The following is an 18192-nucleotide window of genomic DNA, read 5'->3' as shown; positions in this document are numbered from 1 at the left end:
AGGGGGGGAGAAGGCGGTGGAGGGAGCTCACAGACGGAGGCTGTGGATTTTACACAGCATGAGGATCAAAGCCACAGCAAGCCCAAAGGTGATTAACCTCCCAGTCGTTCTGACCACAACACTGCTGCTCCTCTTCCATATTTCATTAACACAACAGTCTGCTATCTGCACAATTCATTGCATCACTAATTCCCGGATATCCTCCCCATCACATGGCAAGCAATAAGTGAGTCATTAGAAATTGTGAAATCACATAGCTGAACTTTTGCATCTTTAACAAAAAACTCCCCAAATTACAAATTAAAATGTTGTGAAAATTTCAATAAGAAAATGCAATTTTTTGAATTGTATGCATGCTTGAAGTGATATAGTACAATAAATAAATAAAGATAAATTAACAAGAAAATAGAGCTTTCAATAGAAAGAAGAAAAAAAATCAACATTATGTATGAAATGTTAGTATTAAATTAAAAAACGTGCAGTAAGTGGTCACATTTCATAAAATAGCGGGTGGCAAGCAGCTCTATTGTGACGGATGTATTTTCTCTTGAGTTGGAACATGCCGAGGAGTCGTCTCTTTGTGTGCGTACAGAAAAGAGCAGCGCTTGGCAGAGATTGCTGATATATGCTCTTTTTTCCCCTCCTCGCACTGCAACGCAATGCGGATACTCAGTGTCTCAGCCACTAGCCAGACACACTGGGGGACAGGGGGGGGGGGGGTGGGGTTGGTGGGGAGCGAGGAGCGGGTGGGGGCTGGTTGGGGGGTTGCAGGGAGGAGAAGGAGGCGGTAAGCAAGTTCACATACAGCCTCGTGCTTCAGGACACACTGATACTAACGTCTAGGCACACTGTCATTATCTACCATGACTACAGAGAGCAGCAAGCGTGTACAGATCGTTCACTTTGGAGATTCTTTTGTCGATTGAATGAATGCACAGGGAGGACTGCTTTCAAAAATAAACAAGAACTAGAAACCTTTTGGCCATAAAATGCTTCATATTTGTACAATATGTAATTAAACCATTACGATTTCCATAAAAAGGCCAAGGTTATAACATATTGCAATTTAAATTTCATATTTTCAAACTGTTGAAAACACAGTGCAACCTGCTGTTTTACTTTACAGACAGCAAAAATGCCCCTGACCCCCAATTAAATAAATAAAATAGGAGTTCTTTATAGGTTTGTTTTCCTGGTTTTAACGTTCTCGATCATATTCCAGCATAACGCCTTAAGAGGTGTCGGGTGTTTTTTTTTGCACGGGCTGCTAAGAATGCAAAGAAGCAAAGCGCTATCGATAGTTGGCTCTATACCCTGTTGGACTGCAGCAAATAACATATCAAAGAGCCCTGCAGAGCAAGGTGGGTATATTGATGTCTGGATTAGCTGGACCTCAACAGAAAAACCTGATTACTATTTCATATGTATTAGATTTAAAGTCAGTGAAGAAACTGTTTTGTTGCTGGTTTTTTTATTATAATTATGGGCTGGAAAATTGTTGAAGGAGAAATGTTAAATTGTTTTAGATTCCATAATGGATGTGGTCTCTATGGTAGTGACTGTTAGTGCAGCTCTTTTGTCCAGCACTGCAAAAGACATCTATCAGATCTTTAAGGAAAACAGACCATGTTGAAAAAAGAGGTAAAAGAAAGACATGGTGAGAGAACATAGAGGGAACACACTGTATTATACCTAAATATAATTAGGACCCTCATTGAATAATTTAACTACAGCCCTAAACACTCTTTGATTTGCTATATTACTTTGCCATGTTCAATATAAATTGTACTGGTCAAATAGTTAAAATGATTCAAATGGGTTAACTGTAACCTTAAAAAACGTAAATGTTGTTCCTTGTTCGGGTCCGTCTTTGAACTTACCACTTCAAGAGACATAAAGAGCGGTGTCCTTCGTCTGAAGTCTGGGCGACACCGCAGGGAAAGCTAGAAGGTTGTACCGTTATCTCCAGGCTGTTTATGATGCGAAACCATACAACCAACTACCTCACACTGCAGAGCACCGGAGCAGGTTCAGAGTTGGAGTTTCTTCTTCTTCTTCTTCCATGCAGTGTCTTCTGTGTCTTTTACTTCTGTCTGTCTATGTATATCTGTCGCTTCCCTACATCTCATTTCATTCATAATCTCATATATTTATGATGAAGCTATTTTCCAGATTACCACATTATAAAAAAAGATACGGAAACATCTTGGTCTGTGGCTACAAGATTCAAGATTAATACTGTGATACTGTTGGAATTTAAAGAAATAATAGCTGAGACTGGCTAACTGAATGCACGAGAAAACATTTTGTGGACTTGTCTCCCTCTTGTGGGTATACTCAGTACATAGACCACCCCCACCCCCCACCGCAGGCCAAGGCAGACCATTACTGCCGCTGAATACAAAGGCAAGCACTTAACCTGCAGTTGCTTACTGTAGGCGTCTGCCTGACCTACTTCTGCAACTGGAGCCGGTGGAATCTTCCTTATCCTCAAAGACTCGATTCAGCACTACTGAGCAAACTTCATTGTCATTCTGAGGTTAAAGTCGAATACTCCTCTTCTGTTTTCATTTTACTGAACTTAGATTCCTATCGTGTCATGGTTTCTGAAGAAGGCTGATATTGTATATCACACTTTCAGCGGGCTGAAAGAGCAACACTTGTCTATGGTAGTATATTAACTCAAGACATTTGACCACAAATATTCTTAAGATTTAATGATACATTAAAGCCGCTACTGACGTTTCCTTGTCATTATCATTAAAGCTTGTTTTTTCAATGGAAAGTTTTGCCTATAAAATGTCACGTGATAGTGAAAACAACAGCTCAAGGTGACATCCTCAAACTGCTTGTTCTGTCTGACCAACTCTCCAAAACCCAAACACAGTTTGCCATCGTTTAAAACAAACAAAAAAGTAGCAAACAATCACATTGGAGGATTGGAACAGTAAGGCATTGTTGCTTGAAAAAATGATTAAAATTGATTAATTAACTAAAAGTTTCAGCTCTGTAATATATGATATCATATGTTGTTTTAAACGTAGTCCATTCCTTTTGATGGTGCTAAAGTATCTGAGAAAAACATTCATGTGAAGTTTGAAGATTACTAACTTATACATTTTCTGTTTTCTACTGCCTTGGGATTATTAATTTATATCACTGCACTGTAACTACAATGTAAGCTATATTCATGATGTCATAATGTAGTGTTTTATTTTTTTATCTTGTATGTATGCTGTCATTTATATATTGACTTGTGTTTCTATATTTTCTTGTCTCAATGGCACTTTGAATTGCCTTGTTGTTGGAAGGTGCTATAAAAATAAATTGGTCTTCCCTTGTCTATGCTTCAAATGAAGTGATTGTTGGATTGTCTGAAACACCTTCTCCAAAAGACTCGGGGGGGGGGGGGGGGGGGGATTTGCACATAAATTGTTGTAATTTTCTGAAACAATCCAGCAATCACGTGGCCAGGTGTGCAGAGTTGTGAACGTAGGAAGGGTCTGAACTCTCTGAAGTTATTTTATTCACCGACCAGAAGTGTGCTCCCTTATCCCCATTTCTACAATTATCACACCTCATCCCCAGATGCCCCACCATCAAGCGTCGTTCTTTTGAACAACTATGAACACGTTTGCCTGTCTTAAGTTATGTTTACATACAATCTCGAACAAGAGTGAGTGCATGAATGAATGAGTCTGACTCAATTTCTGTAAATAAAGATAACTGTAGTATTTTATCCAGATTGTGTGCTGTTAATGTTTGCCGGTGTGTTTATCTACTTTTGGTCTCATCAGAATCTCAGGAATGGTGTCAGATAGATAGCTCGTCACATTAAAATATTATAAGCTGATTTGCACTGTTTAATGAGGTACATTCTGGGTAATGCATACATTGGTGCATTTGAGAGCAGTTTCCAATACAACAAAGAGGATCTAATGGGTGAGTAATTGGCTGACAATTTGGAGTAACAGCACAATCCAGTCAATTTCTCTCATACCCAATAAATAATGAGCCGCACCCACACATTCGACATCTCGCCGAGGTGATCTCCTGCAAAAACTGCAAATTGGCTGTTGTTAGCAGTCAATGGCTGTGTTTTGACACTCCTCCTGTGTGCCTCAATGACTCATTGATTACTTGATAGCTGCTGTGCAGCTGAGTTGCTTGGCCCCCTATTCAACTCGGTCAATGCACCAAAAATACAACCTTGAAGTCTTGTACGACTGGAGTCTCACCGATAAAGCTGGACTCAAAACACAAAAGTGGTAGAACACCGACTCCTCGAAAGGGAACTCACTCTATTAACTGCCAGGACGATAACTGCATTTTAATATGTACTGCATAGCACAGGTAAACGTGTGCAAGATGATAAATGGCTGCGCTGGGTCTTGTTCAATTACATTATGGACATAAAAGCCATTTGTAAGCAGTCTTAACTTATAACGGAGCTAAAGATTCAACATTTAACCATTATTAAATAAAAAATTTGCCAACTAAGTGTGAACTTCAAAAGATACGGCAGAAACATATGCTTAATAGAGACATAGATTTTTTTTTTTTTTTATTGGCCAGCTTCCAAACACAAACCCATTTACCTCGCCTCTCTCCACTGCCCTCTGCCATGCTAAAAGCCCACCCTTCATTTTCTTTCTTTGGCCGTCCTCCCGCCTCTCTTAGTGCCTCTTATTTGTCCTCCATCACTGAACATTTCAGGCCTCAAAATCCTTTACAAGTATTTTCTTTTTTTGTCTTAGACATTCTCCCTGTTCATACCATCTAAGTCTCCCTCCTTGTTGCCCTTGATTCTGCTCCTCCCCTTTTCAAACCTCTCTCACCGTCTCATTCGAAGTCGGATCACGCATGAATGCGGCATGGTTGTGCCAATACCAGCTCTTTGCCAATCTGCCTGGGTGTGTTTGTGTGCCAATGTGAGTCTGGTGGGAAGCCCCTGCACTGGAGGCCAGGGTTGTGCATAAGCCTAGACCCGGGCTGGTGTCGGGTCAGATGAAGCTTTGTGGGGATTACAGTTTGGCCTATTGAGAGAGTGAAAACAAATGAATCAGGTTGAGCCAAAGTATATACCAAAGTATGCCTAAATCACCAAATATTGATGAACCTGAAAATTGCAAGAAAACTGGTCATGCCCCCTCTGCAATACAATAATCCACGTTATTTTTAGCCGTTGTAATCACTCATAACGTTGTATTAGTGCCCAAAGTTTTTGACGACACGAAAATTTGGCCCGTGAGGAACAAGATAATGACAGTGCTGAACTAACTGGCAAATACCAAGATGGCCACTAGAAGCTTTAGTATTGCAACACAATACTGAAAAAAACATCTGTTGCTAAGCAGAACTATATATATGTTTTTTTATTTAATCAGCCAAAAGTAAAAGTAACGTTTAAGTGGCTTATTTAATCAGAACCAGTTTATACATCAGGCTTGTAAAACCTCTTAAAGTAAGTTTGAGGGGAGTTCAGTTCATAAATTTAATTCAAGTTGTTCCTCTCAGTTCTAACAATGACTCTATGGATATGGATTATCACACACATGAGCGTCATGGTTTAATCTTGCAAAACAACAGTTGAGACAATACTGAGCAATAACTTATCGTTTGTTACTGCTAAAATAATCAAACTTAAATAATATTTTTTTCTATTATTTGAGGAAAATAACCATTGCATATGTATGTATGTATGAAAACTGGCAGCCAAAAGTTTTCCATTAAGTCGACAACAAAATCTCTACAAATGTTCAGGTTCTTTGCTTCTTTGATAAGAGGGCTTAAGATTTTCATTCATTTTTTGAACTGTGAGTTAAGGCACATAAATTATAATTAACTTATTCAAGAAAACAACGGTTAATTTCTTTGTGGAAAATTAACAGAATTGTTTTTTAAATGTATAATTTACGAATTGGATGTAAACAATATGACAGATAATTAATCTGAAAAAGAAATAGAAGTAGAAACTTGATATCTGAAATCCCTTTCTTGTTTTCAACTAACTAAATGTAAAACGTATGGATGCATGGCGGTTCTGACCCAATCAATTTCAAGATTAGAGAGCATCTGCATTCTGTCAATTTATATTAAACAAATTAATTTTTCAACAACAATGGCCTGTCAGAGGAAAGCCAAATGGCAAAGACCTCATGGTGTTTTACATGAAAAACAAGAACAAAAAGACATGGACTAACTGGAGAGATAATAATGACAGATAATTACTGAAATCAAGCACACATCTGCCTCGCAACAAGACGTTTTTTTTCAATTGAAGAAAGACGTTTAGGCTCTGCCGTTTCGACAAAACAAAGACTTCAGGTGACTCTCCCCCACTCATTGTCTTTGAGAAGTGACGCACAGAGACTACGGCGCCACCCCAACAATGTAGGGGCACAGAGGAGTGAAATCTGCCCGGTGACTGCAAATAAACTGTTAACCGCTGCTATGAATCGTCTGGCGAGTGCCAGCTCAACAGGAATGCAGGCCTCAGACAGCGATTCTCAAACTCTGGGCCAAGGACCGCTGAAGGTTCGCTTGACTTTACAGAAGAGAATGAATAGAGTTCTAAAAAGAAACTATTAAAAATCAATCCAAGATAAACTACGTTGATGAGAAAAGAACAAATAGATGAATACACTTTTTATATAAATTGTCAGAAAACATGTCCAAAATTCAGATTTAACTTCCAGGGAGTCTACAGTAGAGTGTGACCATTACTTTCCCAATTATATTTATAAGAAGTAATCTAAAGACCAGGAAGGAAGACTAAGACTACATGCTGGATTTGACAGTGTGTCACAAGGACTTGGAGATGAGACAATAATAATAATAACTTTATTTATATAGATCCCTGTGGATACTACACCCCTCCTCAGTCAGATGACAGCTCAGTGCAAGGCCAGGATAAGTATCCATGACTCACAAACTATAAATCATTAGTTCCCTCAAGATAGGTTGAGATTCGGCAGTGCGATTCCTCCCAAATCCCCCCATTTCACTCTCCCTGTACCTTATTTACAAAAGGCAGAAAACGTTGCCATAGCAACACGGTACCAGGCAACCTCAGCGGCTTGGCATGATGCCCAATGGTTGCTAGGGCACTGTTGTTAATGGCTACTGGGTAGTGTCGGCCAGGATGTGTGTGCATGAGTAGAAGAGGGGAAAGTGTGTATACGTGTGTGACTGCTAATCATGCAAACAGTTATGCGAGTCCCATATACAATGTTCTTAAATTATATACATGATGGCTCTCCGATTTGGTCTTCTTTCAACAGGTTGTAGTGTGTGTGATAGCTAACAGTCAGGAACTAGTCTGTGTATAGTGGCTGAGATATTACAATGCTGCATCAAAACGCATTGTCAATAGGAAGAAACTTGTGTTTTATGATGAGAGTACAGATTAAAGAGACAGGAGGAGACAGAAAGAGAGGCTCAGAGACATGGAAGTCCGTCTCTCTGTATACTTGGAGCTGACGCTCACCATCTCTATTTCAGTCAGATTCAAAGAGTCTTTGTTGGTCTAAAAAGGAAGAAACAGATGTTGCCAAAGCATTTACCTCACAACCGAGAACTAGTTTGAGGCTTTTCCCATGGCTCTCCTCTCACTGGGGAGCTTCTATGGTTGACCACGGCATTCCTGAAATCAGCAAAGCATCATGCAGATTATTAGCATACCACAGGATAGGAAGGGGAACATCAATAAACACATTGAGCCATGAAGTTGGGATAAGTAAATAAATAAAGTCAGCCACCCAGACACAACCTTATCTGGGCTTTTATCCACATAAACAAGTAGTGCTGGTAAAAAACCACCCTGGACTCAAGTATGAGGGAATTCTAGGAGACAATGAAACCATAATAGACCAATCCCTGATTGGAGATGAAGCACTCAGCAGCACAAAGAAATGAATAGAGAAGCGAGCATTTATGAAGGGCGAAGCATCAAACATGGTGCGCGGAGTATGAAATGGATTAACAAAGTGGGAGATAATGGTGAGAATGAATACTGTGCCATCAACAATGCATGAATGAGCGGGTGGTACAAAAATACATTTACAGCTGAGACGGTTAAAGTCAACGGTGATGAATAATACATTAATAATGCTGGAAAATACAGTTCGACATCATAAATTAAACAACAGTGAGCGAAACAAATGCAATAATTATGACACTGCAACACAATGAAAGACAACAGAGACGGCGATGTGAGGCTTTTGTGTTGGAGTGCGCTCATTAATTCCCACACGTGTACATATACGTATATCTATGGGCCTCCGTGTTCCTGTCTGCATGCACTTAGGGAGAGCGAGAATTGCCTGTGGTGCATCTTATCTAATTTTATCGAGAGGAAACCGTCTCTCCCCCTTGTTTCTCGCCCCCCCCCCCCCCCCCGACCCTTTGACCTCAAGCCGCTGCTGGAGATGACTGAACACAGCATGTCCTGAAAGGAGGTCAGAGGGCGGGAGAATCAGTCTGGTGTCATGGCAAATTGGAGTGGCTGGTGGAGCCGCAAGAAAGGTTGGTCAAACTGTCACATCCTAGTGAAGACAAAGGATGAATGAATTAAGCGTTGAACCTTAAAGGACAAAGCAATATTCTTTACTTTTGTTATCGTCAATAAGTTCCCATGAAAAGAGTAAACCGAAACAGACTCTATATTGACCCTAGTGATGATCAGTATTTCTGTTGTAGCTATAAAGCCTAAAATCGTATTCTTCTGTGTCACATTGTTCTCTAAAAACTATTAAAAACACTTTAATGAGCCCAACTGTTGCACTGGGTGACATGCTCCTTCATTACCATGAATATGAGCAGTGTAGTCTATTTTGAGTGATCCTCACATACGCCTTCATGTTCAGAATAATAATTATGTTTTTCTTTTTTATACAGTACATCTCATTCTTACATTTTCCTTATGATGCAGTGTTTGCAAAGCCCATCAATGAACATAGTGACTTAAACTTGACGGACTTCCATTTGCTAATTTTATTCTAAAGACTAAGAAGGGCTTTCAAAATATACACAATCGGCTGAATGATTGCCATTTATTGTGCTCATAACTCGGAGTACAATTGAGAAAAAGCTGAGAAATGAACTGCAGCTGTAATTGTGTCGTCTGCCGGAGCCCGCCCTAGACTGTCTGCGTTTTCATCTTACTGCTGAGGTGTTGGATCAATATGGAATCCGGGTTCCTTTGTATGTCATTAGCTTGTCTCATGCTGGAGCTGGGACCTCTCTAAACCTTCCTGTTTTCACCCTCTGACAGATGAAGAGTGTGCAATTGCGGTCGTGTCTGTCTGCAGTGTGTGTGTGTGTGTGTGTTTGTGGGCATATTAACCTTTAAATCAGTTCTCGTATAACAGGTTGGTAAATTAGCGTTTTGAGCCTTTTTTCTTTGTGTGTATGTGTGTGTGCACACGTGAGACTTGTTCGAGACGCGCATGTGCTGCATCTGCATGTGCGTGTATGAGGCTTGTGTGCGCATTGTGTGTGTCCTTGTGTTTGTTCAATGCGGCAGAGGGTGGAGTGGCAGATCAATAGGAAACAAATGAATTCAGATCAATATTAAACCAGGGAGTGAAGGAGAGAGAAGGAGAGACTGAAAAGCGAGTGAGTGGGGTGATGCGCCACAGAGGAGGAGATGGGGGAGGGGTGATGGAGGGTTGGAGAGGTGATGTGTTACCAGCAGCACAGCGACTAACTGTACACTTGGGAAAGACCACTCATTTCTACAAGCAAAACCTCAGTGATTTGAGGTCGTTGACGGTTAAAACGGATGGTTAGGCGAGGTAGAGAGAAAACAGAGAGAGACATGTGAGCAGCGACGCACCGGAGACAAGCCCGGCATTCCTGCATCACTGGTGGTGTTAAGGGAGACTGGACGGTGCTTCTTTTTCTTCAATTATTCTTATTTTTTTTATCTCTATAGACCCTTTCTTGGTTAAATAAAGTTACATATTTGTTTCACTTTGGTGTATTTTTTTAATGAAAAGCCCTTTAAATGGTGCTTTAAAAAATGATGCCTGAACAAAATAATTTACCTCTTTGTATGACTTATTTATTATTTCCCATTTTTAATCCACGCTTTCAAATATTTGTCATACTTGTAATGCTTCATGGAGCTGGCAATAATCAACATTTTTCTAATATTAGAGCATTTTAGTATTATGCTTTGGGAAAGTATTTGATTGTTAGAATCTAATCTGTTGATGACTGAGGTGAGAGAGTCATGGAAACCTCAAAGCCCAGATCTCACAACAGAACAATCTGCCACTGTCTGCACAGGCAACTTTGAGCCTTCTATTCCTAATCTCAGGCTACCGAGCATATAATTGTGACCTTTTCACTTAAACTCCCTGTTGCAGCTTGACATTTACAGCCAAACCTGTAAGGACCACTCAGATGGGAGTGGGCTTTACTGCTAGGTTTGGAAAACACTAAAACTATCAAACAATCCTAATCAGTGTATCAATGTCATCAACATAAAGTTATCTCCATTGACGATAAATCTGTTGATGATTTTTTTCCATCAACCAATTTTGTTTTGTCAATATAATATCACAAAATAACCTATCATAATGTGACCTGAAGTTGACATCTTCAAACAGCTGTTTTTGCTCAACAATGGATGTAGGAAAAGATTCCTGGTCAAAAACGCTGGATTGAGGCTGTATTCCTGTCTAGCGCATGTCGGGTCCTCTGCTGAAATATGATATACCGGTCAACTATAATGGTCTAGACTGTGATCGAGAAATCCCCAGAGATTTAATCGAGTATCAAAGTTCTATTGTTGAGAATGTTATTTTGAGCTGAGCAATACATAGGCGATAGATTACAGCAGTATCGATATTAGCCTCTTGGACTTCTACCTTTATTGAAAAGAGTCTCCCCCTCTGGCAGTGCGAGTAATTACACAAACACTGTCTAAGCGTGCTTACGACGAATACCTGAAGGTGAGCTCGCCGCGTTTCCCCCGCCCCCAAGAGCGTTTGTCCTCGCTGTCAATCTCTTTTTTTACTTTAATCATTCCTCTTTAAGTATTTGTGTGTATTTATACCAATTTATATTTTTTGCTAAATTGACTTAATCTATCATTCATTATCTCAATTAAATATATTCAGTTAATTTGTTCATTTGTGATATATATACCGTATATCATACCTATGCTGAAATTTCTTTCTTGAGATTTTCTTGCGTCGGAGTATCGCCTTGAAATTACAAACAGGATTGCTGAGCTTTGAGTATCTGCTCGGCAATGAGATCAAAGAATCAAGAGCCATTTGGGAGTCGGAACTGAATGAGACTTTGAAGTGATAGTGGCGAAAACAAACACATGTCATGGATGCTGAGTGCTTTCTTAACGGGCGCTCTCCACTTCCTGCACAAGGTTCCTCGGCTCTTGAGATGGATTTCAATGATGAAAGCCTCGGTTAACTTTAAGTGCAGTATCTCTAAAGGCAAAGTACTGCATGCTATAAGTGATATTGTTGAATTGAAGAGATACATATAGCAATGCATTACCCAGAATTCACTATTTGGCCTTGAAAGAGAAGCATGAATGGCGGTGGGGATGCTGAATACTATCACACAGTTGTTGACTGGCAGTTTTATAATTTGCACACTGAACATATTTGAAGAGAATCACGTCAAATATAACAGGCACTTTCATTTCAAACTACAATCTGATATATAATATATAATCTAGGTTTTATTGTATTGTGAACAGTTGCTGTTTTTACTATTCTGGTGGGACATTTGGCTGCACTAATAATGTACATATGCATTCTTTACTTAATATGCATCAAAGCAACAATTTTTCTATTTGCCAGATTTTAGATCACAAATCATATTGTCCTTCAATATGTTTCTCTGTGCTACATACACGTTGCCATCACTTCATATGAATCATCAGAAACTGCATATTTTGTAGCACTTGATGGACCCACTGGAGCAAAGAAGGGACCGGTTGCAGCCAGCGACGGTTACTCTCTGAGTCAATCTATCAGACGTGATGATTTGAAGATGTGGAGAATCACTGTCACTCATTTCACCCTTGTTGAACTTACACTACAATTTTAACCTTTGCAATCTGAGTCATCTCAAGAATTACAGTTAAAAATAAGATTTCTTACACAAAGGATCTGTAATTTACCCTGTATTTGGCAGGTTGGAGGTGCAAAAATGGCCTGTTTTGTCTGTTCAAAACTAAAGATATTCAAATAACTGTAATATCAGAGAGAGAAAATCTGAAACTCCACACGTTTGGATAAGCTGGAACCAGCAGATGTGATGCATTTTTCCATGATAAGGGACATAAACCAGAGATTGATAATCAAAATTGTTGTCTATGGTATATCATGGTTTTGTTTCTTTTCATGCAAAGACTCATTTTCTTTGATAAAGGAAGTAAAACCAACAGAGAGACAGACAGAGAGACAGTGAGAGATACCTGAGGCCATGATGTCGAACATCACCACCAACCAGACAGTCTGCTAAAAAAAAAAGAAGCATGGAGAGGCAAACATGACCATGTCTCTCAGCTTTTCTTCCTGTCTCTCCTCTTTAATGTGAAAGCCTCCCCTCCTCACTTTCTGTCTCCCTTTGTCTCTCTGACTGTCTCTTTCTCTCTATGTCCCCCTGAGCTGTGTTCTGTGTGCTCCATCCCCGCCTCTCTCCAGCTCCCTGCCTCTAATGTGCTTTGGCGTGTGTTACCCACGGGTGCTTACGCGCTGCTGCCGCCATCCTAAAGCCGGGGTCACAGGGGGCAACTGAAGCGGCGCAATGCTGTCTGTGACATCATCAGTCACTGCTATTACTCACGTCTGACCTCCCCTCACTGTCTCAAACTGCAAGGGCTTCAGGTGCTCGATAGCGAACACAGACGCACAGTAACACGCGTGGTGTCAGAGATGAATAAAATAGCACTTGAAGAGCTGTATCTGAGAATTCTCTGGAAATCCAATTTGGAAATTTGTATTACCTAAAATAGTTCAGACTCACACATAGTTGAGAGTGAAATTATTTTAGTGTAGCATGCATTTCATTACAAGTTATTACTTTGTCATAGTTTCTGAAATGTTGAATATCTTTTATGGAACTAAAGTCTTCACTTAACAATTCAGTTTTAACCTTAAACGGACAACAAGATGAGCATGACATTAGAGTTAAAAATGTAGCATGACAGAATATTTATGGTACGGTGTCAATCACAGTAAAGTGCATTAAACATTTTCTTATGTATAAACATATGTATTAGGGCTGCAACTTTTTCTAATTTGTCAATTTGTTTTTCAATTAATCAATTTACAGTTTAGCCAATGAAATGTTTAGAAATAGTGAAAAATCACATTTTCCCAAAGCCCAAAGTAGACTAAGAAGACTAAAGAAATGTCACATTTAAAAGGCTGGAACCAGTGAATTGTTGCTTAAAAGATGAATAATTTTTCTGTCTATCATCTTTTATGGAATTCAAATTCCTCTAGTTTTGACCTAAATGTTCTCCAAGATGGGGATGACAGAACAGTCAATGATCTAGCATGACAGAATAGTTCAGATAGGAAAAGCATACAAAAGAAACAACTTGTAAAGTAAAGTGAAACAATAAATCATGAAACATTTGAGAGGTATTCCACACGTAATTCATATGTGTATGGATGTAGAGAGTACAGACAAACAAGAGAATCTCCAGATGTGGCTGCCAATACCCCTCTGGATGGGGTATACGGCTGTGCACAGTCCACATTGGTGTAAAAGGGAGAAACGTGCTTCCATTCAGTGAGCATGTGTGTGAGGCTCAGACTGTGTCAAATCGCCACATCTGCCAGCAGCGGAAACACTCCTGTACCAGGGGGTCTGTCTGTCACCCCCGCTGTCAGCCAATGAAGAGGTGAGAGTCTGCAAACTCCTTCACCCAGGAATACGTATAGCTAGTATGAAAGCCCCTGGCCTGTATGTGGGAACACACCCTATAAATCATACATGACCAGCACCACCAGGCACCATATGGACAGCACTGCATTAATAACAAGCATGCCAGTGTCATATACACAAGCATATAAAGAATAAATGCGTCTACTCCTTTTTTGTCTCACTCCCCTGTATTCCCGCTATGTCTCCTTGAAAGCAACTGCAGCACTGAACTCAATGTGCCGCAGAAAAAGACAGAGAGGGAGACAAATACGTGACACAAAAAAAACTAAAAAAGATAGGAAGTTGAAGGGTTGGAGGATGGATAAACCACAATGACGGAATAATGACGTTTGGAGCATAAATACCTGGAGGCATTAATATTTGAAGACGAAAAACACAAAGATAAAAGTGCAAGGGGACAAATAAAAGACAGAACGAAGAGTGGAAAAAAAACATGCGGCAAAGTAGAACAGCAAAATAGACGGAGTGAGTGAAGGACAGATTAACTGAAAGAGTCACAAGAGAGAGACAGAGACAAATAAAGAGCAGGCAGGAAGAACAAAAGAGGAAATTATGTAAAGGAAGAGAGTGGAAGAGGAGAAAGAAGGACAGATTTGGAGCCAGACAGAGAAAAAACGATGAGAGAGAGAGAGAGAGAGAGAGAAAGGCAGGCAGAATTAGATAAAGATAGAGAGCAATGCGCATGCTAAAATAGGTGGCAGACTCTCGTCAGTGCAGTGACCTAGTCGCGCAAGACTGAGGAATTCTCCCTGTCGACCCGAACATTCCTCCGGTCCTCAGACGTTAACCCATGCCACACCACCATACTGTACTGCAGTGGCTTATATGGCTTCTCTGTCACTGACCTCACACTGGATGTGAGCTTCGAATTCATTTGGAAATTTGAATTGATGACCTGCGGTTATATTTACAGAGCTAATTCTGACTGTGGAAGCAAACTGCTTCAACAAGAATGGAAATATCAGGTAAAGCGCACAGCTCAGCCTGCTCTGAATCAACGGTCTGTGTGTGCATGGGGCCTTGCAAAAACACATTGTGAAAATATCAGGGCAAGAAGGGCTCTATTGTGTCGCAGAGGCAGAATGTAGCTCTTATTCTCCTGCTGCTGGACCGGGGGCATCGGGGTGACATCAGCACAAAGACAAAAATGTAATGTGAGGCATCTCCAAAGCGAGCTTCTAGGTTAGACCACAGACTGCTCTTTATACCCGTACTCTCACTTTTCAGCAACATCTGATAATCGGGACGTGACCAACAGATGACCCTTCCACTTGTTGCTTACTAAGATAAGTCACAGAGAACAGTGTTGCAAGAAACTGACTGGAATAGGTGTGCCAGCAAAATGAAAGATTGTCTGCTTGCTGCTCTCACGTAGGCCCACAGTTAGCACATATCTGGGAGGTTAATCACGACAGAATGACTCAGGGAAGAGTAATTCAATTATTCTGATGGTCCATTGACGTTTCGATCAGGCCACAGACTAAAATGGCTGACCAAGTGTTCCTGACTGCTGAGTGCCATTAAGCAAAACTCTAGTCAGTAAAGCACTTGTTTTGTCTCAGTCTTTATATATATATATACACACAGTACAGGATCTGTTGCTTATCCTGGACCCTTGTTAAATTAAATAAATGTAAAGTAAACTCCTTTCCTTACCTGATAAAAATCATGTCTTCAATGAAAAAGTTCTCTCAGAGGCTCAACCTGGAAAACAGACATACATATACATTATTTACGCTGTAATTACTTTGAGAATTGTAGGTATTCTGTAAAACATGAATTGTTTGATAGGATTCATGCACTGATTCTGGATTATTTGTCTTTTGTCTGTTAGCTAGCCTAAATCCAGCCCCATTCTTCCCTTAAAATTCACGCTACCCTTATCCTATATTCAACCATATTTCAAGATTGTTTTTCAATCCTCCTTTTTTACAACACAACCGATTGTTGCAGCCATTTCATTGAACTATTCACATTTCCTTCCAGGCCCGTTAGGCTGTTGTAGTAGCACTCGCCAGTTTCCAGCTGGGAAAACACAAATTCAGCAGCACAAATTCAAACCAGCTACACACAATGACAGCTTGCATGGGAATTCCTGAGGTCTGTTCGATCCATTAATGTATGCTGCGGTTGAATGTCATCAATTATGAATGAGAAACATGTGAGATTCACAGAGAGCTGGTAGAGAATCATGGGTCATGGCTGTTGGACTGTAGCACCGTGAATACGTGCAACGTAATGTGTGAAGTATATTAGTCAATCAGATATACGCGAGTTCTGGGCAGGCTATCTTTAAACGTTAGCACTTTTTGAAGAAAACCTATTATCAAATTAAGAGGATGATTTCAGTCAAATTACACAGAAATGTACATACCATTTGTAAATGAGACAGCCTGCAGCAAACCGCTCCTACTATAGGTGGGGTTATTCTATTCCCTCAGCCTTTAGGTGTCAGGCGCTTTCGTCCATGTGTGTGAATACTGCAGTATCTTTATGCAGCCGGGGCCTCTTCCCCTTTAAGGCCCAGAGTGTGTTGACCCTGCCAGTGAGTTCATACCATAAGCAGACCCATATAGCTTCTCCTCCAGAGCCTCTGATTGCAACCCTGTTGAGCTGCGGCCTCAGTTATGTAAGATTACATAACACCAGGTCTGTCTGAGTAATGTTTCATAAGCTGGGGGTCCCACTACACTGACATAACCATTAAATCCTATCAGGAGTGGATTCAAAGGTGCTGGGCAGGTTTGGCAACGTAAAAATAAGTCGAGAACAAATACAATCAAGTCGAAGGCTCTGGGGGGATTTATCTCTCCTAACGTTCTTGTGTTTTTTGCAGGAGTTTGGTTCCCCCAAAAATGTTGACATCAAAGATTTTTCCTTCATTTTCTAGAGAGCTATAGTGGAGGTCGTGGAAAGGTCGAGCCCAGTCGCCACTAAACAAAAGCGTCCTCCGCCCTTGGCTTAATACAGAATGCAGCGATGCTGTCTGCCTATAAATGTCATATCATTGTGTATTAATCAAATCATTGCATATGAATTCATTCGGCACACATTTAGACACTGAATATTATTAGAAAACTAAGCCAGTAACTGTTATCTAACGGCCTCCGCTCGACAATTAGCTTCTTTTTTTACCCATAACTGCAGTATGTATTTTTGTAAATGACTGCGCTGTTTTTAATCAAACTTTTTCTGACGACCATGTCCTCACATAAATTCAATAACCTCGCTTTATTCACAATCAGATGACAAACAAAGATATTAAATCAGACAATAAAGACAAAAACTAGCACAAACAATCAAAAGGTGTTTCGGCACACTCCCCTCTGAACGATACCAATGGATTATCGTGGATTCAGATAAAAACTATGACACGTAATAGAGAAAATGTGGGTAGAGATAACAGGAGGCTATGTAAATAAAAAACAGAGCAGGCAGAGATATAACACGGGAGAGGAAAAAAGGGAAAGGAAAGAGATGCCAGGAGATATCTGAGGCCGATACCGCAGGAGAAAAGGGTATATTCGATGGAGGTTACAGCAGATGGACTGCAAATGGACGATAGCAGACTTGTGATACATCGTATGCCTCTGTCTACTGTTCAGGCTCACTCTACTGACAGTACCCTAAAGCATTCATGTAATCCACTACTGTCGACACCTCGACATAGCAGAGTGCATACATGCAGTAATTTGCACCAAAGGCTCCGTCGTTACCTGTAACTTCCCCGCATCAGACAAAAGTAATCTCGCCCAAATGCGCAGGTTGTGGAAATTAAAAAAAAACTTGTTGAAGAGAAGTCCGGTGTGTTACTTAGTTTACGCCCTGGAACAAATCCCTACTTATCTTTTGTTGGTACCGAACCACATCTTGGACCGTGGGTTTGTCTTTACAGGCGGACCGTCAGATTCGGGTTCGGGATAACCGGATGAACGGATGGAAGATGGCATAGAAAAAGGGGGAGAAGCATGGGAGGAGTGAAATACACAATGAGAGAAGAAGAAGAAATCCTGCAGTACTTACAGTATTTTCGCCTCTCTGTTTCGCCTCATTCGAACACATCACCTTTCGTTTTTGTGCATTTTATAACAAACGCCATCGCACAATCATTTCATGAATATGAAACCTGATTGTACGCATGCGTAAGCAGGAGTGACCGTCCGCCACTGCCGGCTTCGTTAACTCTAAATCACACACCAACATACTAACACACACACACACACACACACACACACACACACACACACACACACA

General features: G+C 40.4%; 1 long non-coding RNA gene across 2 annotated transcripts in view; it reads right to left on the bottom strand.

Moving 5' to 3' along the window:
• Nucleotides 1–954: 954 nt before the first annotated feature.
• Nucleotides 955–18192, bottom strand: part of LOC116393827 (uncharacterized) — an 18466-nt gene continuing 1228 nt past the window's right edge. The window contains exons 1-2 of one of the 2 annotated variants that reach the window (XR_004213408.1): nt 17962–18186; nt 955–15642 (exon numbers count right to left, since the gene is read on the bottom strand). This is a non-coding gene — a long non-coding RNA (uncharacterized LOC116393827). Of the gene's footprint in view, nt 15643–17961; nt 18187–18192 lie in introns of those variants that run through there. The other variant, XR_004213407.1, reaches the window with a different exon arrangement.

The sequence above is a fragment of the Anarrhichthys ocellatus genome, unplaced genomic scaffold, assembly GCF_004355925.1.
Source record: "Anarrhichthys ocellatus isolate YVR2014 unplaced genomic scaffold, GSC_Weel_1.0 scaffold35, whole genome shotgun sequence".
Lineage (NCBI taxonomy): Eukaryota > Metazoa > Chordata > Actinopteri > Perciformes > Anarhichadidae > Anarrhichthys > Anarrhichthys ocellatus.
The sequence above is the reverse complement of the archived record's forward strand: the minus strand, read 5'-3'. Positions and strand labels throughout refer to the sequence as shown.